This window comes from Rhincodon typus, chromosome 6 (assembly GCF_021869965.1).
Source record: "Rhincodon typus isolate 14 chromosome 6, sRhiTyp1.1, whole genome shotgun sequence".
Lineage (NCBI taxonomy): Eukaryota > Metazoa > Chordata > Chondrichthyes > Orectolobiformes > Rhincodontidae > Rhincodon > Rhincodon typus.
This window is the reverse complement of record NC_063337.1, coordinates 7039640-7065639: the sequence shown is the minus strand read 5'-3', so window position 1 is coordinate 7065639 and position 26000 is coordinate 7039640. Positions and strand designations below refer to the sequence as shown.

Below are 26000 nucleotides of genomic sequence, written 5' to 3'. Positions count from 1 at the left end.
AGGCTGCTATAAATACAACATTTGAAAGGCATCTGGATGGGTACACGAATAAGAATGGCCTAGAGGGATATGGGCCAAATGCTGGCAAATGGGGCTAGATTAATTTAGGATATCTGGTTGGCATGGACGTGTTGGACCAAAGGGTCTGTTTCTGTGCTGTACAAACCTATGACTCTATAAAAGTAATTGATTAGCATTGAATGTCCTGAAGGTTGGGGAGATGCCCAAAAAATGTGATTGCTTTCTTTTAGCTAGGTCCTCAACATATTTCGAAACAAACATTTTTAACAATTGAAATTGTTTTGAAGGAATTCTTGAGTGGATGGATTGATTAGCTGATAGGAAACAGTCAGTGTAAATGGATGATTTTCTGGTTCTTAAGATGACATGAGTGGTGTGTCGTGAGGGTCAGTTGTAGAGCCTCAATGATTTTACTATCTATATAGATGAGTTGGAAGAAAGAACTAACATATAGTTGTTGCTATGCCAATGACACAGACAGATAGGTAGGTAAACTATGAAAGGATTGTAAGGAGCCTGAAAAAGAATGCAGAGGTTGAGTAGGCCAAAATTTGGCAGATGGTATAAAACCGAAGAAAATTGGACTTCACTTTAGCAGCAAGGACAGGAAAGGAGCTATTTTACTGGAGAGAATCCAGAATTCTGAGGTGCACACGAATTACTGAAGGTAAGTGGACAAGTCCAAGTCACTCACCATCCTGACTTGGAAATATATCGCCGTTCCTTCATTGTCGCTGGGTCGAAATCCTGGAATTCCCTCCCTAATAGCATTGTGGGTCAATCCACAGCAGGAGGACTGCAGCGGTTCAAGAACGCAGCTCATTCTCACCTTCTCAAAGGCAACTGGGGATGGGCAATAAAGGCTGGCCCAGCCAGCGACGCCCACATCCCACAAATGAATAGGGAAAAAGAAGTGCAGAAAGTGATTAGGAAGGCAAATAGATCGTTGTTTATTGTAAGGGGAATGGAATACATGGTATGGATGCTTTGCTACACGTACAGGTGTAGTGGTGAGACCATGTCTGGAGTAATGTGTACAGTTTCATAGGATCCCTATGGTGCAGAGAGAGGCCATTCAGCCCGTTGAGTCTACACTGACCCCCTGAAGAGCATCCCATTCAGATCAAGCCCCCCCACCTATCCCTATAACCCCACATTTAGCATGGCCAATCCACCTAACCTGCATGTCTTTGGACTGTAGGAGGAAACTGGAGCACCCAGAGGAAACTCTCAGACACTAGGAGAATGTGCCAACTCCACACAGTCACACAAGGAATAAAACCCAAATCCCTGGTGCTATGAGGCAGCAATGCTAACTACTGAGCCACCATGCCACCCAGTTGCCTGATGCTTGTTTAAAAAAAGATAAGTTTGTTAAAAGTCGTTTAGGGAAAGTTGACTCGACTGATAGTTGGGATACTGAGTGTGGTTATCTTAAGGAAAGCATGGACGAGCTGGGCCTGGATCCATTGCAGACCAGAAGAATGAGGATGATCTTGCTGCTGTTACATAAGATTGTAAAGGGACTTTACAGGTTGGATACTGTAAGGATACTTCCTGCTTTGGGAGAGTCAGGAAGTAGGGAACGCTATTTAAAAATAGAGTTTAATGGTTCTGTCAAGGTTGTAAATCTTTGGAACTCTGTGTTCCTCAGAGAGGAGTGGAGATAGGTTCGTGAATTTTTTTTAAAGCAGTGAAAGTTAGATTCTTGACTAATAAGGGAGTTGATGGGTGTCAGGGTAGGCAGCAAAGCAGAATTGAGACCACAATTCAATCAGCCATGATGTTATTTGATGGCAGAGCAGACCTGAAGGACAGAATGACCTATACCTGCTCTTAATTTGTAGAAGACGATTAGATTCTGTAATCGTTTCAGGTCCGGTAACCCTTCCTCAGAAGCCTGAGGAAGGGTCACCGCACCCGAAACGTTAACTCTGTTTTCTCCTTCACAGATGTTGCCAGACCTGCTGAGCTTTTCCAGCAACTGCTGTTTTGTTCCTGATTTACAGCATCCACAGTTCTTTTGGTTTTTAGATTCTGTAATCTACTGTCTTATTTGAAATATTTTCTGAGCAACAAACTGAATATGATGGCCCAAAGCTATTTTAATGGTGGAATTTTGACTTGTTGAGGTGGCTTTGGGTGTAACCAGATAAACACACAGTAGCAAGTTGGTAAGTAATCTGTATATTCTTCTGTGGAGAGTTGGGACACACGTTTGCAACGCTTCCTCAGAATAGGTGCAGTCCCTGCACTTGGAAAAGAGTATATGTAAAACAAAGCAAAAACTTGGTGCTGTATGCTTGTCTCTGTATCCCAAATATCGCTAGAGGGAATGCCAATTATGTTGACTTCTGCATAGTAGCCAATGCAAAGGTCAGACATACCATAGAATCAACTCATCTCTGTGAACTGTTGTCTGCAGGAAAGGAGGATCTAAAGGAAGGTACATTGGGACTTCTGTGTTTTAATGTCCTCAAATTTATGGCCTTTAGTTGTTTTGTCATTCATCCCAGTGGGGACGCCAAACTGTTCATCAAAAAGAGTGTGTACCTTTTTTCCAGTTATATTCATACATTTATTATAATTATTGTTCCTCTGGGCACTCTATCTTCTCCTTTTGTTCTATTCCTGATGGTGCTGATTTATGCCGAGGTACGAATGGCTTCAGGGGCTGTCATCCTCTGACTGGAGGAACATTAAACTAGAAACAACTGGAAGGAGATTGCCGCTCCTGACTTATTACACATAATTGGATCTTTGATTGACAGTTCAGTCTATCTGACTTAAAGTGCAATCTGACTGTATTTGGTATGGCTTCAGAAATAACTTGATCTTCCCGCACCGAGGAGTGAGGAGAAAGAATTGACTTGCAGTGGTAGATCGGGAGTGAGGTATAATGATATGCAGGACAGAACAAAACCACTTCTTGGGTTATTCTGCATAAACTCTCTTCCCATTTCCTTACTAAAGACCAAGTTCTAACATGTGAATTGATTTGGAAATGTATTATTGGAATCAAGGATGCATTTTTTTCTTTGAAACTGTAATTCCTGTCGTTATGGAGATGTGGGCGAAGAAGCAAGTTGATGCAAGTACAAAATGAATTGCCCAATCTAGATACAGCACATATTAGTGACAGAGAAATCTACCTTCTTTTGATTTGTGGAAAAGGCTAGAGCTATGGCATAAAAAAGTAATTGTTATTTGATATAAAATACAGTTAAGCTTCATGAATGCTCAGTTTATGTTTTAGTTGATTAATGAAAACTTGTAATTTCAGTTTCATTTTGCTAGCTGTGTTCCTTCTGTCTCTTGCACTTTTCTGACTGTTGATAGCTCATATATTGAGTTAGACCTAGATGAGGGGGTTGCTGGTGTTCCTCTTTTAGTGCCGAGGTCATCTGGGGACCTGATGGATACACTTATTGGTCTTAAAATTTGCTGAATGATTCACTTGTGCCCTTTTGCTCAGTCTCATTTTTCTCTTGAATATGAAGATTTCCAGTTCAAGACCTTATAAGACCAGAGAGGTAGGAACAGGAGTAGGACATTTGGCCCCTTGAGCCTATTCTGCCATTCAGTGGGATCATGGCTGATCTGATATTCCTCTGTCACATCTACTTTACTGCACTTTAACTATTAATTCCCAGACTGATAAAGAATTTATTGATCTCAGCCTTAAATGTATGCAAGGACCCTTCCCCCACAACAATCTCTGGCAAGGAGTTCCAAAGACACTCCCTCTTCTGGGAGGAGGAATTCCTCCTCCTTTTAGTCTTAAATTGGCGTTCCTTTATTCTAAGATTATGCCTTCTGGTCCTTGACTCTTCCTTGAGGGGATACATCCTCTCAGTATTTACCCTGCCAAGCTCCTTAAGAATCCTCTCTTTTAATGAGATCACCTCTCATTTGACTAAACTCCAATAAGTAGAGTTCCAACCTGTTTAGTCTTTGCTTATAAAACAATCCCACCATACCAAGGATCATTCTAGTGAACCTTCTCTGAATTGCTTCCTACAAAATGATATCTTTCCTTAAACAAGAGGACCAAAACTGCTCACAGTACTCTAGATGTGGTCTCAGCAGCACCTTGTACATTTTCAGTAATGCTTCCCTACTCCCATACTCCAACCCTTTGAAATAAGGGGTAACATTCCATTAACGCTCAAATCCCTTTTGTGTTGCAGCTTTTTGCATTAAAACAATCCTCTGTTCTTTTGTTCTCCCTTCCAAAATGAGCAACTTCACATTTTTCCACATTATACTCACTCCATTTGCCAACTTTTTGCCATTTACTTAACCTGTCAGCACCTCTCTAAACTGTTATGGACTTGACCATGTATAACCTAGGCTGACCCTCTTGTGAAATACTAAGCAAGTGCTACTTTGTCAGAGGGGCCAAGGTTCCTATTAGCTTGTTTTGGTCATGGTTCTATGACATTCACCAGAGTCCTGGCCAACATTCATCTCTTAACCACCATCAGAAACTGATTTTCTAGGTCATTGGTCTTTCTCGTTGTTTGTGTGACTTAATATGTGTAAATTGGTTGCTGTGTTTTCTTTCTTTTCAGGGATGATGCTGTTTTCTAAGTGTCTAATTATCAGTACCATTTTTACTGGTATTTTCCTGATTGCCAACCCCATACTAACACATCTATAGTTCTCCATTTTCTGTCTTCCTCCTCTCTTAATTAGTAGGGTTACATTGACTATCTGCCAATATGCAGTACAGTAATTGTTTAGGAATCTATAGAATGTTGTAAGATGACTACCAATGCTTACACTATTTCTATAGCCACCTCTTTCAATAATATCCTAAGGGCATGTGTCCTGTCATTCCAATGAATTTACTCAATACTACCTTTTAAACTAATGCTGATTTTTCTTTTCAGTTCCCCATTTTTCTTGTCCCTTGGATCACTTTTTCTGGAGATTTCTTGTACCTTTGTGCATGAAGTCAAAAACACTTATTTGGTTTATCTGCTATTTTCCATTATTACATTTCTTTTCCTCTCTATAGTGGACCCATCTTTGTCTTTGCTACACTTCTTTTTTTTCCCTTTTTACATGTGAATAGATACTTTTAACGTTTTTTTAAATTTTTTTTGCTAGTTGATATTCCTATTCAATTCTCTGTTCTTTATTAGTTTCGGTTATTCTTGGATTTCGAAAATACTCCCAATCCTCAGGGTTTCTACTTTTGGGCAATTTTATAAGACTTTCTTTGATCCAATACAATCTATAAATTCCTGTTCTGAAGAAGGGTCATTGGACTTGAAATGTTAACTCTGCTTCCTGTCCACAGATGTTGCCAGACCTGCTGAGTTTCTCCAGCAATTTCTTTTTGTATCTTTAAATTCTTTTTCTTAACCACAGTTGACTCAGTTTTCTTGTTTGGTTTTTCTGCCTTAAAGTAACATATAAACAGTGTATTCATTCATTAAATACTGTCCATTGCCTGCCTACTACCATAAATTTTTAATACACTGTCCCAATGGGCGGCTCAGTGGTTAGCACTGCTGTCTCTCGGCGCCAGGGACCCTGGCTCAATTCTGCCCTCGGGCGACTGTCTGTGTGGAGTTTGCATGTTCTCCCCATTTCTAAGGGTTTCCTCCAGATATTCTGGTTTCCCCTCTCAGTTGCAAAGATGTGCAGATTAGGGTGGATTGGCCATGCTAAATTGTCCCATAGTGTCCAGTGATGTGCAAGCTAGGTGGGTTAGCTGTGGGAAAATGCAGGGTTACAGGAATAGGGTAAGTCTGGGTGGGATGCTCTTCGGAGGATTATGTGGATGTGATGGGCTGAATGGCTTGCTTCTGCACTGTAAGGATTCTATGGTCCACCACACTTCTTTTATTTGTTCACCATGCCACTAAATGTCATGAATTTGTGCTATTCTCTTGCTCTTTCCTCGTAACCTAGTGGATTGTTTAAACCGAAACTTAAAGCAAAGTCACAGTGGTCATATTGGACCATGGAACTGCTTTCTTGTTATAGGGAGACAACTGGTGGTGGTTTAACTGAGGGTCATCCCATCTTATGTAAGGGGAGAGGTTGAAAAGCAAAGTCCTTTGTGGTAACCTCAGTTGATGCAGGAATTGACCCCACGTTGGCATCATTTTGCATTGCAAACCAGCTGTCCAGCCAATTGAGCTAATCAAACCTGCCTCAACCATAATTCCTTGTGATGCATTCTAGGCCTGTACCACTTGTGTGAAAACATTTTTTTTCAGATCGTTTGTTACTTTAGCAAATCTCTTTAAATCTGTGCCTTTGTTCTTGATTCAAGTGGGAGCAGTTTTTCCCTATGTTTCTGGCCAGTTTGTGATCTGAAAGCTTCTATCAGATCTCCTCTTAGCTGCCTTTTCTCTAAAGAGTACAGTCCCAATTTCTGCATTCTATCCTCATAACTGAAGTTTCTCCCTAGACCCATTCTTTCTATTCCCTTACGTTATTCATTTAGATTTACCCAGTTTTATGTACATTCAATTCACCCATGATAACTCTATTACCCTTGTTACATGTACTTCTAATCTCTTGATTCAGTACCATGCCCCTCATGTTGGGTGACCTAGAATAATTCCTGCAAACATTTGCTGAACCTTGCTGATTCTTAACTTCACCCAAACTGTTCCCATTCCTTGTTATCTGGACTACCACACCTCCTTTCTTCTTTTGTGCCTGCCCTTCCTAAATGCTGAATATCTTTTACTATTGAACCCCCACCCTTGGTCACCTTGCAGCCAAGTCTCGGTAATACAGTTATTCCATACCTGTTCAACTTCTAATTGTGCTATCAGTTGATCATGGTAGAATCTAAATGGCTGAAATCATTGCTGCTAATGATAGAATGGGCAAATGGGGGATGAGCAAGAGGTGGGAGTTGAAGGAATGCAGGGTCTTATAGGGCTTGGAGGATGCAGAGCCGTATAGAAGACAAAGCCACAGATTTCACCATGAGGGTCAGAATTTTAAAATTGAAGCATTATTGGAATGAAAGGCAATGTAATTGCATTAATGCAAGGGTGTTGGTGAAACAGGACTTGGTCTGAGGTGGAAGACGAACGGCAGAATTTTGGCAAAAGTGTTTTGACAAGATACAAAATGTGTCAGCTTTAGAATTAATAGTCTTAATGATTCCACTTTGTTGGAGCATTAAGTTGTTTAAACCTTTCCAGAGTCATTACTTACTTTATCCCTGAATCCCCTGACTGCTGATTTACATGATGTGTGAAGAATGTCTTTGTTAATTCACTCTGACAATACTTGTGTCTCCGCGCTGGAAGGCCTAAACCTCATGGTAGATTTTAAGCAATCTGACATCCCAGCATCAGTGTTTGTTTGCTTGATATGCAACTGTGTCACAAAGCAATTTGGTTCTGCAATGCATATAGACAAAGAGATTTGTTTTGTGAATAAAGTATATTTTTCACGTTTTTTTTTAAAAAAGAAAGGTCTGTGGGAGGATGGAGACATCAACATGAAACCCTTCAGGTGAATGCAAAAGATCCCACGACAATGTCTGAAGAACAGGGAGATGGTTTGGGGTCTCCCAGTTAGTCACTATCTCATGAGCCTCTCTGATTTTGCCAATGTAAGAATAGTGTCTGCACTTGAAAAGTTATCAATTTTTTGTGAAGCACTTTTTATAAGGGCCCGAGGATCAGTCCAGGCGCTATAGGATTGTAAATTCTTTTGTTCCTTCCTCACCTTCCCCCACTTTAGCAAGGCCAGGAGAGGAGGGATGGCGTTTTGGGCAAACTTGGCCTCTGCTTACCATTCTCCTTTTTCTATAAGGTTTTTGGTAAAGAAAGAACATACTCGCATTTATGTACTGCCTGGCATGAATTCAGGATGTCCAAAACTACTTTGCAGCAAATGAAGTGCTCTTGAAGTATGTTCTTTGTTGCAATGTAGGAAACAGTTCAGCCCATCTCTTCATAAAGGTGCCACAGAAGTTGATCTGCTTTTAGTAATTTTGATTAGGTGATGATAATTGCCCAGGGTGCCTTGGAATATGTCTTCAAAATAGTCTTGATGGGCTGAAAGGCCCCGTTCTGTGTCCCAAGTGATTCCCTAGTGCATTGGGATCTCATTTATCCACCTGAAAGGAAAGATCCTGCTGTAGTTTAATGTTTCATCCTCTGCATGAATGACTACTGGAAAGCTGCTCCGTAAATAAGTCATATATAAAACACGAACCAGCCCATTGAGTATTTAGTGAGCTTATTCAGCCTTGAGTGTTTTTTAATTTTCTTTTAAAAGTGCCTGAACTTCTGGAAGTGCTTCAGACGGGGGAGGTCCTTCAGTTTAAAATTGCATTTTGGTGGAAGTCCTTTGGTTGTGTAACCTGGGCTTGGTTTCATGTTCATATCTTCGTTCAGGAAAAGCCACGTCACTGTGTAAACATTACAACCCAATGTAGCATGGACTTTGGCATCTTCATTTAAGGGGGAGTGGCTCAAAGTTCATTTCTTCAAACAAATGCCTTAAACTATTTTTAAAAAGTCCTTTGACTTTAAATATGATTTTAAATTGTAAAGTTACAGTTTGACAGATAGTATTGAATGTTAGGATTGGAAATCTTCCATCATTAAGTGAAGAGTTTGGCCTGCATAGGTTTGAACTTCTGAGATTACTCCTATATGAAAGCAGGGTTTGGTCTTGGGGTATGAGTAATTGCTGATGGGAAATGTACAACATAACTTGTTTTCCCTTTTATTCATAGCATTGTCAGCAATGATCTCATGCTTGTGTCAGAGCCTGCTGGAGTTCATGTCCCATGCTATTCCCTTTTTTCCTCAGACTACATTTTACATGTAGTGACTGAGTTAGCTTGTTGCATTTCACTTTGATTTTCTTTCCATTTTTCCTCCTCCTTCCTAGAAGGTTGATGTTTCAATGGGAGTAGCAGAGGGGTTGCCATCACCACTTTGCCAAGTGGCCATTTAGTTTATTAAGATAAATGCCAGCAGATTATTTTCAATGAGGTGCGTGGTAAACAGACATTGTAGTAGAGCCTTGATTATTCCTTTCATTGCATCAATGCAAAAAAAAAATTCAGTAAAACTAGCTGCTGACTCTTTCTGTCTTAAACACTATATATACACATGGAAGTTGTTGCTGGGTCATGAGCAAGAATGCCCTTGGTTTGGTAATAGAATCTGAGACTATAACCAGGGGTCACAGTTTAAACAGGGAGTTGGTGGTTATTGGGTGTAGGGAGGAATATGCAGTTGAGACTATAATAAAGTAAACCATAATTTTACTGGGTGATGAGAAAACCTGAAGGGCTGAATGGCCTAGTCCTCCTAATTCACAAGTTAGCATCTATAGAATTCCTCACTTCTAAAATGCTCACCCTTGTTTTCAATTTTCTCTATGCCCTTATCCACACGTCTGTAACCTTCTCCAGCCTGAAATGATCTGGCCTTTTGCATATCGCCGAATTTTACTCCCTCCATTGGCAGCCATGCCTTCAGCTTTCTAAGTACTGAGCTCTAGAATTTCCTCCTTTTTAAAGCACTGTAGCTAGTCATTGATGCTCCGCAAACCCCAGTTCTTTGATCAAGCTTTCGGTTACTGTCAGGATGTCTCCATATGTAACTCTCTCTTAAATTTTTGTTTGTCCTGTGGATGTCATGGGATATTTTACTGCATTCAAGGGTCTAAAGGTGTAAATGCCAATTATTGTGCTTTTTCTATGTTTTGAATCTTGCTGAGATTGATTGATTAGCTTAGCACCCACAGTACTATTTCTTAAAGGAGCTGGGAGCTGTCTGTTGGTCTCCTGGCAAATATTTGTCCCTCAGCCAACATCTTTTTTTTAAAAAAAAACACATCTGGTCATTGTCACATTTTAATGTTTTTTTTGAAACGTTTCTGGCAAATTAACAGCTGCAGTTCCTTTGTTACATCAGTAACTGCATGACTACATTTAAAAGTACTTGTGAAGTTCTTTTTGAGAAGTCCCGAGGTCATGGTCATAGAGTCATACAGCATGGAAACAGACCCTCAGTCTAAACAGTCCATGCTGAACATAATCCCAAACTAAACTAGTCTCACCAGCCTGCTCCTGGCCCATATCCCTCCAAACCTTTACTATTCCATACTTATCCTAGTGTCTTTTAAACATTTATAATTGTCTTGATGGGTACTGTATGAATACAACTTTCTTGTCCTGACTATATTTTCTCTCTTTAAACATCTCTAAGTCTCAACCCTACATCTCGCAGACCCTCTACATAGCTTTCTTCCATTGAAACTCTCCTTAAAAATATACCTGTTTTGCTGAACCTTTTGGTCCTCTGGTTTGTACTGTATCTCCTTACATAGCTCAATGACATGCTTTGTTTAATAATGCTGCCATAAAATGCCCACAAATGTTTCACTACATTTAAAGGTACTTTTTCGGATTTTGTTGCTGCACTTGCTATTTGCTGACTTGGGGCAACCAGCTTCTGCAAGCAGCCGAGATTCTCTTAACCCCTTTTCCCCCCACTGTAAAGTGCCTTTGCTTTTACATCACACACCAGCCTATTGACAAGGCAACGGTCATAAACTGTGTGACACTGAAATAGATGGCCTACTCCATTAAAATGTATTGAGTTGGTACTGTGATACATTGTACCACCCTACCCTTTGAAATGGCCCTTCTTTTCCCCGAGACAAAAAGCATTTCTTGAATTTAGATGTTAAAAAGATATTGCCTTATTTTTTTGCATGGACTTTTTTTGAAGAAGAAGATGGTTAGCAATTTATATTTTTTTGTGTTGGTTATGAAGATTATCGTGCAGTTCAGTTAGGCCCTGAGCTATAGTAAAATGCCAGATGGGTGATCTCTACTCACAATCATACCCAAGGGATTGGGGTAAATTTACTGCAGTGAGCGTGCTCCTCAGAACTCCAGTAATGTGGAGACAAATTGATGATTTTATTCTAATTTTGATTTAGTTGAGTTAAATCAGCACAGGAAGGCTAGAACAAATTCAGAAAACCTGGAGTCAGAAGTGGAAAAGAAGCCAGGAATTCCATCCTATTTGCTGTCCAGTAACTGATTTATTGATTGGAGCAGAGGGACCAGGAAAATAAGAGGGGTAGGTGGGCTAGATTAATTTAGTGATGTGGTGTTCAGGGATTGCAAATGAGAATGAGAAATGATGGAGTTGGGAATTTAAAGGGATGGTAGAGGGTGAGAAGGGAAGTTGGGGGCAGGAGGGAGGAGTAAGAATGCTATATCTAAGCTATTTCAGTACAAAGGTTCAAATTTCAAAGGTAGTCTGTTTTAGGAGTTACCTGAAGCTTCAGTTCAGCTTCAAGGTTTGTGTGTTGTAGCATACATTTTATAAGTATGCTCTTAAATAATACGCTTTCCCTTGATCCACATTATTAACTAGCAATTAGATCAGAACAAAGCCAATCCCGGCTTGCTCAGAGCATGACCCTGTTAAACAGGAGCCAGGCGAGATGTCTGCATTGGTTTCTTTCTTCTCTCTCTCTCTCTCTCTCTCTCCGCAACCAATCTGAGTCACTCAGAATATGACATCATGTCTGGGAGGTCCCAGGCACTGTGTGCAGTTACTTGTGTTATACACCGGTATCAGATAATTGTGGCAGGAGAGGGAGAGAGAAGAGCAGCTCATAGAAACAGTCCTTAAAATTTAGGTGAGGGTTCGTACTTTCTGGAAGGAGCTTGTGTGTATTTGTGCGAAGATTGTGGGATAGGTGAACTGTTACACAGCAGTGTGAAGATTCAGTCTTTGTTGAGGTAAGGCTCATGTTCTCAGGCAGTACTGTGTGAGTGTTTGTATTGTCTGATCTAGCTGTCAGTGCTAGGCTACCGTTGGGGGCTGGGGTGAGGGTGATGATGTATGTTGCTGTGATTAATAAGCAGTTGCTTCATGTGACAAATGAGGAAAGGGTGCTGGTCACGCAGGTGATAGCTATCTGTGCGAGAGGACGGTCTTCATTTATATTGTGTGATGCTGAACCTCACTGCCTGACTTAGGTGGCCTAGCATTGAAGGTCTAGCGGAAAGATTCTCATTGATCATAGGTAATATGTAAATTTGTTTATCGTTATGCTTTGCCAGTAGCTGGAGTAATGTGTATGCTGCTTACAAATGTAGTAAAATTGTTAGTGTCTCATACAGAAGTGCTTTGTTGAACTCTGCTCCTGAAGTAGGGTGATTTTTAGCATGAGGGAATTTGAATTGATTTCCTGATCCTGAACTTGATTGAAGAGTTCAGCACACAAAGTTCTGTAATTTACTCAATCGCTGTAGGCCACACTTCAAGGAATGCAGCTGCTTATTTTTGGCCTCTTGCAAATGCAGTGCAAAGGAATAATTAAAAGGAATATTTGGGTGTTTTCACATTTATGTCTACATCTGTTGCTGTTTATTTGGTTCATGTTTAAAGTAAACTTATTTCAAAACAGTAAAATTCTTCATTCTTTACCATTGCTGAAGCTATAATGAAAATGCTAACACTGTATCACAATAATTAGTACTGCAGATTGAAAGGTGTTTGGGTTGGGTCCACTTCTCTATTTGCCTGTCCCTCTCCACTCCTTTCTCTTTCTTTTCTGTTTGCATATTCCGTGTCTATTTCCTTTGTTTCCCCGTTTTTCACTTCCCTCTTTCGTCACCTTTTGCTTATTTTTGTTCCCCCTTTATCTCCTGTGCCTTTCCTCACCCTCTCACTTTGCTTGTCGCCTCACTTTATTTCCCCTTATCTACGTCTCCTCTCTTCTCTCTCCTCTTTTCTCCTCCTCCTTTCACTCATATCTTCCTCTCAACATCCCACCTCCTGGATCTGCATTTATATTGGACTTGTTTTTATTCAGATTGTGAGAAACAAGTATGTATCCGCAAGATGTGTACATGCAGACACAAATCCTTACAAACTTATTTTAATGCAATGGTTTGTCAAGCTGAATTGTTTGCGTTTAACTCTGAACATCGGTTGTGTATGCAACTCTTGTTCTGTTCAGATACTGGTTAGAAACTGGATTGGTTTTGTTTTGTGGAGCTTTTGCGTTTTTTTGGGAGATGGGTTTGAGAGGCAAATATTTCTGCATACACTGGTATCTGTTGTGTGTTAATTCATTGCCTGTCTGAGGTATTATACAAAGTTGTATCATTTTGATGTTTATGAAAGAAGGAAAATATTTGCATCTATATAGCAACTTTCATATTCAGAAGGTGACCACAAACTGTCTACAGCCAATCTGATGGTGCTTTTTGTCACGAGGTTTAGATCTCTTTATTCAACCTGACCAGCTAAGTTATGGCACACCACTGGAGTAGGCGGGAGTTGAAAGTAGGATTCCTGGTCCAGAGGTAGGAACACTATCACTGTGCCCCAAGAGCAGTCAGCCAATCTGTACTTTTGAAACTTATCAAGAAAACCTGGCACAAATTGTATGTTTCTTGCAGTGGTATTGTCATTGGCCTAATAATCCAGTGACCTAGACTAATGCTCAGAAGACTTGAGTTCAAATCCCACAAGGGCAGATGGTTAATTCAATTAATAAATTGGAATTAAAAGCTTGTCTAATGGTGTTGTTTTTTGTTATTTAAAAAATACCACCTGGTTTACAAATGTCCTTTTTAGGAAAGGAAAATCTGCCATCCTCACCGGGTCTGCACTGTGTGTGAGTCCAGACCCACCCAACACACTCTCAAATACTCTTTGAAATAGCCCGACAAGCCATTCAGTTCTATTTCACTGGAACAGAGCCTTACAAAAAGGCTAAAGCTGGATGACCAATCAGGAATGAACAAGACATCAGAAGCACCAAAGGCACACAGCCCTGTTGACCCTGCTATGTCTTACTAATATCTGGGTGCTTGTGGCACAATTGGAAGAGTTGTCCCACAGATGAGTCAAGAAACAGTTTGACATTGTAAGGTCTGACTCTCGGAGAATTACTATCTGCTATATCATCGCCATCATAGCCATCCCTGGGTCTGCCTGGAAATGGGAGCCCAGTCAGGAAGGAGTTACTCTGGGATTCTTCATTGTCTCCAGAACCTATGAAATCTTAAGACATCTGTGCAAGTACCAAGGAAACTACCTGCTGATTTACTATTAAACACCACTTTCCAAGATGATGAATGAGCTTTCCTCCAAGTTAAACACCACTCTGAGTGTGCACTCAGAGTGACAGCGGCACAGGCTCTTGGTTGGGGACTTCAACATCCTGCACCGGAAGTGGTTCAGGAGTATCACTACTGACCAAGCTTGTCAAGTCTGAAAGGACTTAACTGCTCAATGGGGCCTGTGGCCAGTAGTAGGGGAACCAACAAGGGGGAGAAAAATATATTTGATCTCATCCTCACCAATCTCCCTGTAGCAAATATAACTGTCTGTGACTGTCAGTAGGAGTTACCACTGCACGGTGATTGTAGAGATGAAATTGCACCTTCACATTGAGCCTGCCAAAGTGCTCTGTGGCATGTTGAATAGATTTTTGACAGTCCTAGCATCTCGATTGGGCATCTATGCAATGCTGTGGCAGCAGAAATGCATTTCATCACACTTAGGGATGGGAGATGAATGCAGTCAGTTACCGTGTCCCATGAGTAAATTTAAAAAAAAAAAAGTGGCGTATCCCCCACTTTACCATTTCAGCAAATCAGGGGATTAACTCTTGCTCAGTGAAGACTACAGGAAAACATGTCAGGAGCAGCAGTAGGCTGACCTGGAAAGAGGCGTCAACCCAACGAAGCTATGATGCAGGACTGTGTGTGTCAGTTAGCTCAGTTGGGTGGACAGCTGGTTTGTGATGCCAACAGCACAGATTCGATTCCGGTACCGGCTGAGGTCACCATGAAGTTCCTGCCTTCTCGACCTCACACCTTGGCTGAGGTGTGGTGACACTTGGGTTGACCTTGCCACCAGTGTCTCTCTAATGAGAGAGAAGCCTACGGCCCTCTGGGACTATGGTGACTTATTCGCGTGCCAAACAGCAAAAGCAGCATGCAATAGGCAGAGTTATGTGATCCCACACTGATTACATCAAAACTTTGCAGTTCTGTCCAAGTGTAAATAGTGTGACAATTAAACAACTCGGCGGAGGAAGAGATTGCACAGATCTTTCCATCCTCCAAGGTATTTCAATCCTCAATATTTCAGGGTAAAGCCATGGTGGAAGTACTTGCAAGCTTCTTGGGGCCAGATGGCTGAGTGTAAGAATCATCTTGGCCTCCTGCTAAGGTCCCCAGATGTTTGTATTCCAATCCCATCACCAAAACAGAGAAGGCACTAGACACTAAGCCTATGGATAAAAGCTGAGGGCCCTGAAATTATCCTGGCAAGAGTACTGACAACTTGTGTACTTGAACTAGACAAGAACCTAGCCGACTGGGAGACAGTAAGGACTGCGGATGCTGGAAGCTAGAGTCAGTAAATGTGGCGCTGGAAAAGCACAGCTGGTCTCGCAGCATCTGAGGAGCAGGAAAGTCAACGTTTTGGGTCAAAACCCTTCATCAGGACTGGTGAGGTGAGCCCAAAAATAGAGGGAGGTATGTGGGGCTGGAGGGAGGGTAGGTGGATGCAGGTAGGGGGTTCTTGTGGTTGGGGTTCAGTGGGAAGGGTGAAGTGGATGGGCGAGTCAGAAGGTGGACAGATTGCGGGGAGGAGAGATTTTGAAGCTGGTGAAATCAATATTCAGGCCATTGGGCTGCAAGTTCCCAGGGCGAAATATCAGGTGTTGTTCCTCCAGTTTACATTTGGCCTCACTCTGACAGTGGGGAGGCCAAGGATGGACATGTCACCAGGGGAGTGGGAAGGGGAATTAAAGCACTTAGCAAGTGGAAGGTTGGGTTGGTTATTGCATGCAGAGCGCAGATGTTCCACAAACTGGTCCCAGAGTCTGGGTTTGGTTTCCCCAGTGCAGAGGAGACCACATCGGGAGCAACAGATACAGTAGATGAGGTTAGACGAAGTGCAAGTGAATCTCTGCTGGATTTGGAAAGATTGTCCTCAACTTCGTTCTTTCTCTTTTTTTGGTCTAGGAACTCCCCACCCACATTCAGGACAGAACCCACGCCCTCCAGCTTTTCCAAAACTTTCAATTCCCTGGCCCCCAATACCTCATCTTAACCATGCATGTTCAGTCTTTGTACAGCTGTATCCCCCACAAGAATGGCCTAAGTGCCCTCCGCTTCTTCCTCTCCCACAGGTCCACCCAGTGCCCCTCCACTGACCCCCTCATTCTCTTGGTGGAACTGGTCCTCGCCCTCAACAATTTTTCCTTTCATTCCACCCACTCCCTACAGAGCGAAGGGGTGGCTATGGGCACCCACATGGGCCCGAGCTATGCCTGCCCCTTTGTAGGATTCGTGGAACAGTCCCTCTTCAACAACTATACCAGCACCATCCCTCAACTCTTTCGTCACTATTTTAATGACTGTATTGGTACTGCCTCATGCTCCGTTGAGGAGCTCGAACAGTTCATCAGCTTCACCAACACCTCCACTGTGTCCTCCAATTCACCTGGACTATTTTTGACACTTCCCTCCCCTTCCTGGAACTTCTCCGTCTCTGTATACGGTAACTGACTCACCACTGACATCCATTTTAAACCCAATGACTCGCACAATTACCTTGACTACACGTCTTCTTAGCCATCCTCCTGAAAAAATTCAGTCACGTACACTCAATTCCTCCATCTCCGCCATATCTGCTCCCAGGCTGAGACATTCTACTCGGACTTCCCAGATATCCTCCTCCTTTTTAAAGGCTGCAGGTTCCCCTTCTGTTACTAAAGATGCCCTCAGCTGCATCTCCAGAACTTCCCATGCTTCTGCCCTCATACCCTGTCCGCTCCCCCCACCCCCCACCAACATCAATAAGCATAGAGTCCCCTTGGTCCTCACATACCACCCCACCAACTTCCGAATGCAATGCACCATCCTCCAATATTTCTGCCACCAACGATCAGACCGCATCACCAAAAAGATATTTCCCTTCCCACCCCAGTCATCTTTCCGCAGGGACCATTCAACGTGTGACTCCCTTGTCAGCTCCACACTCCTCACCAACCCCTCCACTACACCCGGTACCTTTCCCTGCAACACCTGCCCCTACACCTCCCCTCTCTCACCTCCTGTCTGGGGCCCCAAGCAATCTTTCCAAATCCAGCAGAGATTCACCTGCACTTCATCCAACCTCATCCACTGTATCCATTGCCCTTGTTGTGTCCTCCTCTGTATTGGGGAGACCAAATGCAGACTCGGGGGGCCAATCCGACCTTCCGGTTGCCATCCACTTTAACTCCCCCTCCTTCTCCCCTGGTGACATGTCCATCCTTGGTCTCCTCCACTGTCAGAGTGAGGCCAAATGTAAACTGGAGGAACAACTACCTGTTATTTTGCCTTGGGAGCTTACAGCCCAATGGCCTCCATATTGACTTCAGCTTCAAAATCTCTTCTCCCTAAACCTGTCCAATGTCTGACTCACCTATCCACCCCACCCTTCCTACTGACCAACCATAGTAACCCCTACCTGCACGAACCTATCTCCATCTCACTCACCCTTCCCTCTGTTTATTTGCAGGCTCCCCTCCCCCTCCCCAGTCCTGACCAAAAGGTTTTGGCCCGCAACGTTGACTTTCCTGCTCCTCGGATGCTGTCTGACCAGCTGTGCTTTTCCAGCTCCCCATTTATTGACTCAAGAATCTAGCCAGCAATGTGGAAAATTTTACAGATATGTCCTACGTGTAAAAGCAAGATAAATGCAACTAGACCTAGACAGCATCCAGGTTTGAGCTAACAAGTGGCAAATAACATGTCACACAGGTGCCAAACAATGACCAACACCAAAACTGAATTTGTGGTCAACACTGAGCATCTGATCCATTGTAAATATTTAACGTTCTGAACTACCTGCACGGTGGCTCAGTGGTTAGCACTGTTGCCTACCACACCAGGGACCCAGGTTGGATTCCATCCTCTGGTGACTCTGTCTGTCTGTCTGTGTGGAGTTCACACATTGGATGCTCCAGTTTCCTCCTCCAGTCAAAAAATGTGCCCATTGGGTGGATTGGCCATACTTTTTAAAAAAAAAAAAAAAAAAAAAAAAAAATTGCCCCTTAATGTCCATTAATGTGCAAATTAGGTGGGTTAGCCATGGGGGAGAAACCCCCCATGTGGACAGGGAAGGGGTGGGGGGTGTGAGTTGCTCTTTGGAGGGTTAGTGCAGACCCGATGGGCCGAATGGTCTCTTTGCACTGTAGGGATTCTATAATTCTATGAAGTAATGATTGATTTTTATCAACAGCAATCTGAATTTATATATAATTTGATGTAACAAAATGGGTTTGAATGGCTCACATGAGAGTAATCAAACAAAAGGACTTGGTGCTGAACTGGAGAAGGAATTATTAGGACAGGAGATCAATTTTGTTGAAAGACGTAAGTTTTAAGGAGCATCTTGCAGGAGGACTGAGATGTAGAGAGGGAATTCTGGAGTCCAGACAACAGAAGGCATGGTTGTCAATGGAGATGAGGGAAGTAGTGCATGTATGGGAGACCAGTACTGGGGGAAGAATTCTTTAGGATTGTAATGTTGGAGGTTATGGAGATGGGCAGAGTAAAGCAGTGGTGAAATTTGAACGCATGGATGATTTTTAAAAATTTTGGTCCTGTTACACTAATACCTTAATGTACAACAACATGCCTAAGGATTTATGCACAATATTTAAAATGTAGGCATAGAATGAAAAGTATTTTCCTGTCTACAGTTTTACAAGTTATATTTTGAGTCCAGTGACTCCCCCTTCAGAGCGTTGAAGACTTTATGGTCAATGTAGTATTGAAAGTTGCTATGCAGTCATCTGACTGACCAGTTAAACTAAACTGCTATTTATAATACAGTGGAATAAGACTAAATACTGACCATCTTGATTTATTTAGCTGGTTAATCAGATGATTTACATTGTTTCTGCTTTTGCTTTTGCTTTGGTTATGTTGGCATTGCAGGCTAACATCTATATTCTGCCAACATTTTTAAAAAATAATGGAGGTGGTTAACAATGTGATCATGACTGTATAGTCATACAGCATGGAAGCAGACCCTTTGGTCCAACTTGTCCATACTGACCAGATATCCCAAACTTAATTAGTCCCATTTGCCTGCATTTGGCCCATATCCCTCTAAATCCTTCCTATTCATATACCTATCCAGATGCCTTTCTAAGTGTTGTATTTATACCAGCCTCTGGCAGCTCATTCCATACATGCACCACCCTCTGTGTGAAAACATTGCCCCTTAGATCCCTTTTAAATCTTTTTCCCTCTCACCTTAAACTTATGCTCTGTAGTTTTGCACTCCCCTATACCAGGGGAAAAGACCTGGGCTATTCATCTTATCTATGACCCTCAATCTTTGATGCCCCGGGGGGAAAAAAATGGAGACCCAGCCTATCCAGCATCTCTGTTTTTAAAAAAAAGGCAAATGTGCCAAATGCTGCCTTCACCGCCCTGTCTACCAAAATAATCTATTTTCGTAAGGTTGAATGATGGGTAGATATTGATGGGACAGCAGAGATAATAACCCTTGTTTTCTATGAAATAGTGGACATCGGATCTATTACTTCTACCTGTGCAGATAGATGCACCTCAGTTTAATGTCTCATTTAACAGACAGCACCTCTGACAATGCAGTGCTCCATCAGTACTGAACTGGAGTGTCAGTCTTGGAATTTACCTGCACAAGCCTAGAGTTAAACCCAAGACTTTGTGGTTCAGAGGTAAAGAGTTGAGCCAATTGAGCACTCATTCAGCACTTGATTCTGGTTTTTGGTTGTTGCAGTGTAATTTTCACGAGATGAGCGTGTTGCTGGCTAGACCAGCATTTATTGCCCATCCCTAATTGCTCAGAGGGCAGTTAAGAGCCAACCACATGTAGGCCAGACCAGGTGAGGATGGCAATTTCCTTCCCTAAAGGACATTAGTGAACCAGATGGGTTGAATTCAATTTGACTTGAATAATGTCCTATTGTATACTCTGTTGATGGATATCCATACCTATTAAAAATATACCAATTGCATTCTTAAATATTCCATTTGATTCGGCATCAACAGCCTTTCAAAGGGAGAATTCCAGATATTCACTTCCCCTTTCACCAAAGTATTTCCTAATTTTATTCCTGGATGGTTTATTACTTTGCACTTGCTTCGTGCCATTCTGGCCTCCATATTATATAAAACAAAGTGTACAGGCATTGGAGAAAAAAAAGTATTTCCAAGAATGATGTGAGAACTGAAAGGATATAACCAGCTCCAGCTCTTTTCTCGAGATTAGAGGGGAGCAAATGAGTCCTGTATATGATGAGGGAATTTGATCTGAGTCAATGTTTCCACTTGTCAGTGAGACAAAAATTAGAGACCATAAATATAAAATAGTTTGCAATAAAAGAATCATGTAGCATCTTGTTTAGCAAGAAATTGGGTAGAGTGTGGAATTTGTTGCCAGGTGGAATAGTTGAAGCAAATAGATTCATTTTAAGGGAAAACCGCACAAAGGTGAGGGGGAAAAGTGATGGCTTATGCTGATAGAATGAGCTGGAGAGCAATCTAGGAAGCTCCTGTGGCACATGAGCACCAGTGTGATTATACCCAGGAGGTTGGCAGCTTTGCACAGTTCCATAGGTCCTAGCATTTCTTTGATAGTTGTTTCAGCAAAGTATTGACCAGCAAGGTAATAAGTGCTGAAGTTTCTTTGTTAAAAGATGGTTTTGTTATCAAATGCTATTTTCCCTGGAACATTGGAGGCTGAAGGGAGACCTGAGGGGTGAGAGGTTTATAAAATCATGAGGGGCATTGATAGGGTGAATAGTCAAGGTCTTTTCCCCAGGGTGGGGGAGTCTAAAACTAGAACAAATAGGTTTAAGGTGAGAGGGGAAAGATTTAAAAGGGATGTAAGGGGCAACTTCTTTCACGGGGGGTGGTGCGTGTATGGAATGAGCTGCCAGAGGAAGTGGTAGAGGCTTGTACAGTGACAATACTTTAAAAGGCATCTGGATGGGTACGTGAATAGGAAGGGTTTAGAGGGATGTGTGCCAAATGCTTGCAAATGGGATTAGATGCATGTAGAATATGTGGTCGGCATGGACGAGTTGGACCGAAGAGTCTGTTTCCATGCTGTACAGCTCTATGACTCTAAATCCGGTTTGTCCCTGCAATGCAAGTCAGGGTTAGTTTTTATTTTCTGTTTCCTTCAGCTGCTAGACAATTCCTAAGGGGAATCGTAGGCTAAGTTTAGTACCTAATTAGTAGCTTGACACCCTGAATCTGGTGCTTTCCAACGTATGTGTCTTGCTTGTGAATATGGAAAGAAGTAATGGTGGGGTCTGAAGTAGATGTTTGTGCTTTGCACAGAAAACCTGTTTTGAAAGTGCAGCAGAAGGTTTGTTCAGTTTAAAAATTTTCAAGGCTGCAATCAATTTTGCTGAGTATGATACTAATGATTAGGGTGGGTATTTGAGGTTTGGATTAACCATGTTGTTAATGAATGATGGAATGGGCTTGAGGGGCTGAATGATCTTTTCCTGCTTGTCTGTTCTGGAGGGACAAGCGTACCACATTGATATCACTCACTACTATAATCGGGCTGTGCTCTCTTGGACAGCAAGCTGTAGTATATTGGGTGGGAGTGGGTGGGTAAGGGGTATTGTTCAGGCAAGCTCTCTTTGGTTATTTTAACTGCTTTTCAAGTTGGTTTGGCCAACTACACAAGCTTAGAATCATTCAGCCTAAAACACACAAGCTACATTCCAGCAGAGACAAATCAGGAAGCTCCCAAATCCCATTAATTCTTGATTACATTAAACCACTTGCAGTAAATGAAAGACTGTACATCCGGCTCAAAATCCATGAGTCATCACAGGCTAATGAATTCTTTTGAATACTAAGATAGAATGCAATACAGTGCATCTTTTAAAAAAGAGTGGATTAAAAATCAAATGATAGGACTCATTATTTTTTTTGTTTCTCTTCTGAAGGTCCTTCATTCCAGGGTATAGTTGTACTGACAACTCGCTCAACTAACCATTATTCATGCGTCATCTTACTAGTGCTGACCAACTATTCCTATCAGCTTTTTGTCTTGATGTGCCTGTCAAAAATAAACCCCTAACTATTCTAATCCCATTTTCCAGCACTTAGTCCATAGCCTTATGTACCTTGGCATCACAAGTGCACATCTAAATACTACTTGAATGTTATGAAGATTTCTGCCTCTCCCATCTTTTACAGGCAGTGAGTCCAGATTCCCATCACCCATTGGGTGAAAATATTTTTCTTCACATCCCCTATAAACCTCATGTCCCTTACTTTAAAACTGTGCCTCCTGGTCATTGATCCCTCCATCAAGGGACAAGGTTTCTTTCTATCTATGCCCCTCATAATTTTATACATCTCAATCTCCTCTGCTCTAACAAAAACAACCCTGGTCTGTCCTATCACTCTTAACTGGAGGTCTTCAGCCCAGGCACCATCCTGGTAAATCTATTCTCAAGTGCTACTGCATCTCTCCTATAATGTAGATTCCACAACTGCATACAGTACTCTAGCTGTGGCCTATCCAAAATTTTTTATGTTCATCCAGCATAATCTCTCTACTCTTTAAACTCTATACCTTGGTTAATAAAGGCATGTGTACCATTTGCCTTCGTAACCACTTTATCCAGCAATCCTGACACCTTAAGGGACTAATGTACCTGCGCACTAAAGTCCCCCTGTTCCTCAACGCTACCCAGGGCCCTACTGTTCATCATATATTCCCTTGCTTTGTTTGTCCTAGACATTAAGATATAGGAGCAGCATTCGGTCCTTCGAGTCTGCTCTGTCTTTCAATCATGGCTGATATGTTTCTGAACCTCATCCTCCTGCTTTCTTCCTTGATCCCCTTACTAATCAAGAATACTATCTATCTCTGTCTTAAATACACTCAATGACTTGGCCTCTGTGGCAATGAGTTCCACAGAGTCACCATCCTCTGGCTGCTCACCTGCCCAAATGCATCATGTTTGGATTGAATTCCACTTGCCACTGATCAGCCCATCAGACCAGCACGTCTGTATCCTCTGGTACTCTAAGGTTATCCTCCTTGCTATGTACTGTCCTACCAATTTTTGTACCATCCTCAAAGTTATTGATCAACCCTCCTATATTCAAGTCTGAATCATTTACATAAAACCATAAACAACAAGGGCTCCAACACTGACTGCTGTGCAACCCCACTGGACACCGATTTCCGGCCAGAAAAACACTTCTCAACCATCACCCTCTACTTCCTGCCACGCAGCCAATTGCGGATCCAACGTGCCAGATTTCCTTGGATCCTCTGGGCTTTTACCTTTGCTATCAGTCTCCCTTGTGGGACCTTATCAAAAACCTTGCTGAAATCCAAGTAGACTACATCAAAAGCTTTATCCTCATCTATACACCCGATCACCTCTTTGGAAAACTCACTCCAGTTAGACATGACCTCCTCTTAACGAAACCACGCTGATTGTTCTTGATTTAATCTCTACCTGTGCCAATGCTGCCCCTCAGAATTGCTTCCAGTAGTTTCCCAAGCACTGAGGGTAGACTGACTGGCTTGCAGTTTCCTCGTTTGTTCTTTGCTCCTTTCTTGAATTCCGCATTGGTTGTCTTCTGGCACCTCTCCTGTGGCCAGAGAGGTATTGAAAATTTTTGCAAGCGCCCCTTCCTTTGCCTCACCCAACAGTCTGGGATACACTTCATCTGGCCCTAAAGATTTTTATATTTTTAAGCCTGCCAGGTCACTCAGAACCGTCTGTATCTAGGCTAATTTCACTTATTGTATTGTAGACGTTTTCCTTGACCTCTGTACCCACACCGGCGTACTCATTAGTGAGCACTGACCCCAAGTATTTATATTTGGAAACAGGCTGCCGTGCTTCCTATGTTATTATGCGACAAGTGTCAAAAGTACTTCATTGACTATAAAGTGGCTTAGGTCTGGAATGGTGTTATAGAAGTGCCAATGTTGCATTATTCATCTAAGGGGACCCAGGTAATGTTCTGGGGACTTAGGCTCAGATCCCACCATGGCAGATGGTGGAATTTGAACTCCACTTTTAAAAGAAATCTGTAATTAAGAATCTGATAGTGACTATGAAAACATTGCCGATTAGGGAAAGCAAATGGTCTGGTCTGCATATGACCTCAGACCCACAGCAATGTTGACTCTTAATTAGGGACAGGCAGTAAATTCTGGCCTAGCTAGCAATGTCCACATGTAAACAAATTAAATTCTGGATTGACCCCTTACAGTTGCCAATGTGCAAAATCAAAAGAGTTTCAGCTAGGGAGGGTGTTCTTTCCCAGTTGTTACCTGGAAGTTCTCTAAATGTTAAAACAACCCTACGAGTCTGTTGTTCTAACTGGAAGCTACAAAAAAAGGGACAGAGTACGATTCTCAATCTACATTGAATTAATATTGATTTATGGTCGCCGTCTTTGACAAGAAAATCCAGGTACTGTCACTGTCCCTGTTCAGTTGTTGACTGGCCAGCACTTGCACACTGTTCAATTGGAGTAAAATCGGTAAATAGCAAAATATTGCACAGGCGTGAGAAAATGCTGAACCGACTCACTGGATCAGGCAGCATGCCTCTGGAAAACAAGGCTTTCTATGTTTGAGGTATTTTCCCTGCTGTTAACTAATTGACTCTACTGTCTAGCATGATCAACAGAATGGAGGGATGTTGTGAGTAAGAGGGAAGAAGTGGGAACAGTGTGGAGAAGGGCAGGTAGGAAAGACTTGGCTGAAGCAGTGGGATTGCAGCAGTGGAAGTGGCTGTGTAGTGAGCACTCAGGATTGGCTTCACCCTGAGCAGGAAGGTACAAGTCCTGGGTTCCAGTCAGAATGGTGACAGCAGAGCGAGAGTGAGACTGACAGCCAGCCTGAACGTTTTGTTAGAACATGCCATTTAGCTGGATCAGGCTGAACTATACCTGCCCTGAGAAAGTTTGGTGGTGAGGAGACGTCTAAAGGAAACTTCATTCCCTTATCTAAGGAAAGATGTACTGACCCTTTGGAGGCAGGTGAGGGGAGGTGTACTAGGTTGGAGGGACTGTCTTATGAGGAGAGGTTGAGTTGGTTGGGCTTGTACTCGTTGGAATTTAGAAGAATGAGAACAGAACTTATTGAAATAAACAAGATTCTTAGTGGGCTTGACAGGGTAGATGCTGAAAGGTTGTTTCCCCTTGTGGGAAAGTCTACGGCTAGAGAACATAATCTCAGAATAAGGTGCTGCCCATTTTAAACAGATGAGGAATTTCATTTCTCAAGGTGGAGGTGGTTAGTAAATCTGTGGAATTCTTTATCGCGGAGGGCTGTCAAAGTTGGGTGGTTAAGTATATTTAGGGCTGAGATAGATGTTTAATGAGTAAGAGAATTAAGGGTTATAAAAAAAGCAGGAAAGTGGAGCTCAGGATTATCAGATCAGCCACGATCTCATTGATAAAGCAGACTCATTGGACTGAACGGCACAGTTCTGCTCTAATGTCTCATGGTCCAACACTGCACCTGGAAGTGTTCCATTGGACAGAATAGAAGGGGCTTTACACTGTACCCAACTCTGTGCTGTATTGGTCACTGAAGTGAAATTGGAGAGCAAGGGGCGAAGCAGTTTGTAAGCTAAGATTTTAAAACTGAGTTGTGTCTTGAATTGATTAAGTACAGGTGTAATTGGTTCAAATTACCTTGATCTCTATGAATGATTGAGCAGACTCGATGGGCCCACTTTTTTTTCCCCTATATGGTCTTCTGAAATAGCTTGATAGTTCTAAGCTTCTACATAGTCTTGGGCAGGTGAAAACTTAACTAAGCCTGTGAGTGTTTTACAGGTGTTGTCAACTTGAGGACAGAAGCTCTTTGTCATTTGACAGTCAGTTTGTAGCACTCACCACTCAATCAAAATCTCGAGGGTTTAAG

General features: G+C 42.2%; 1 protein-coding gene across 6 annotated transcripts in view; it reads left to right on the top strand.

Moving 5' to 3' along the window:
• The window catches only part of LOC109939010 (serine/threonine-protein kinase PAK 1-like), a 193345-nt gene that overhangs the window by 60567 nt on the left and 106778 nt on the right, over nt 1-26000 (top strand). The window contains exon 1 of one of the 6 annotated variants that reach the window (XR_007262273.1): nt 11621-11688. The exons of 4 other annotated variants lie outside the window; for them this stretch is intronic. The gene's annotated coding sequence lies outside the window, so the exon portion shown is untranslated. Of the gene's footprint in view, nt 1-11620; nt 11792-26000 lie in introns of those variants that run through there. One more of the 6 variants, XR_007262271.1, reaches the window with a different exon arrangement.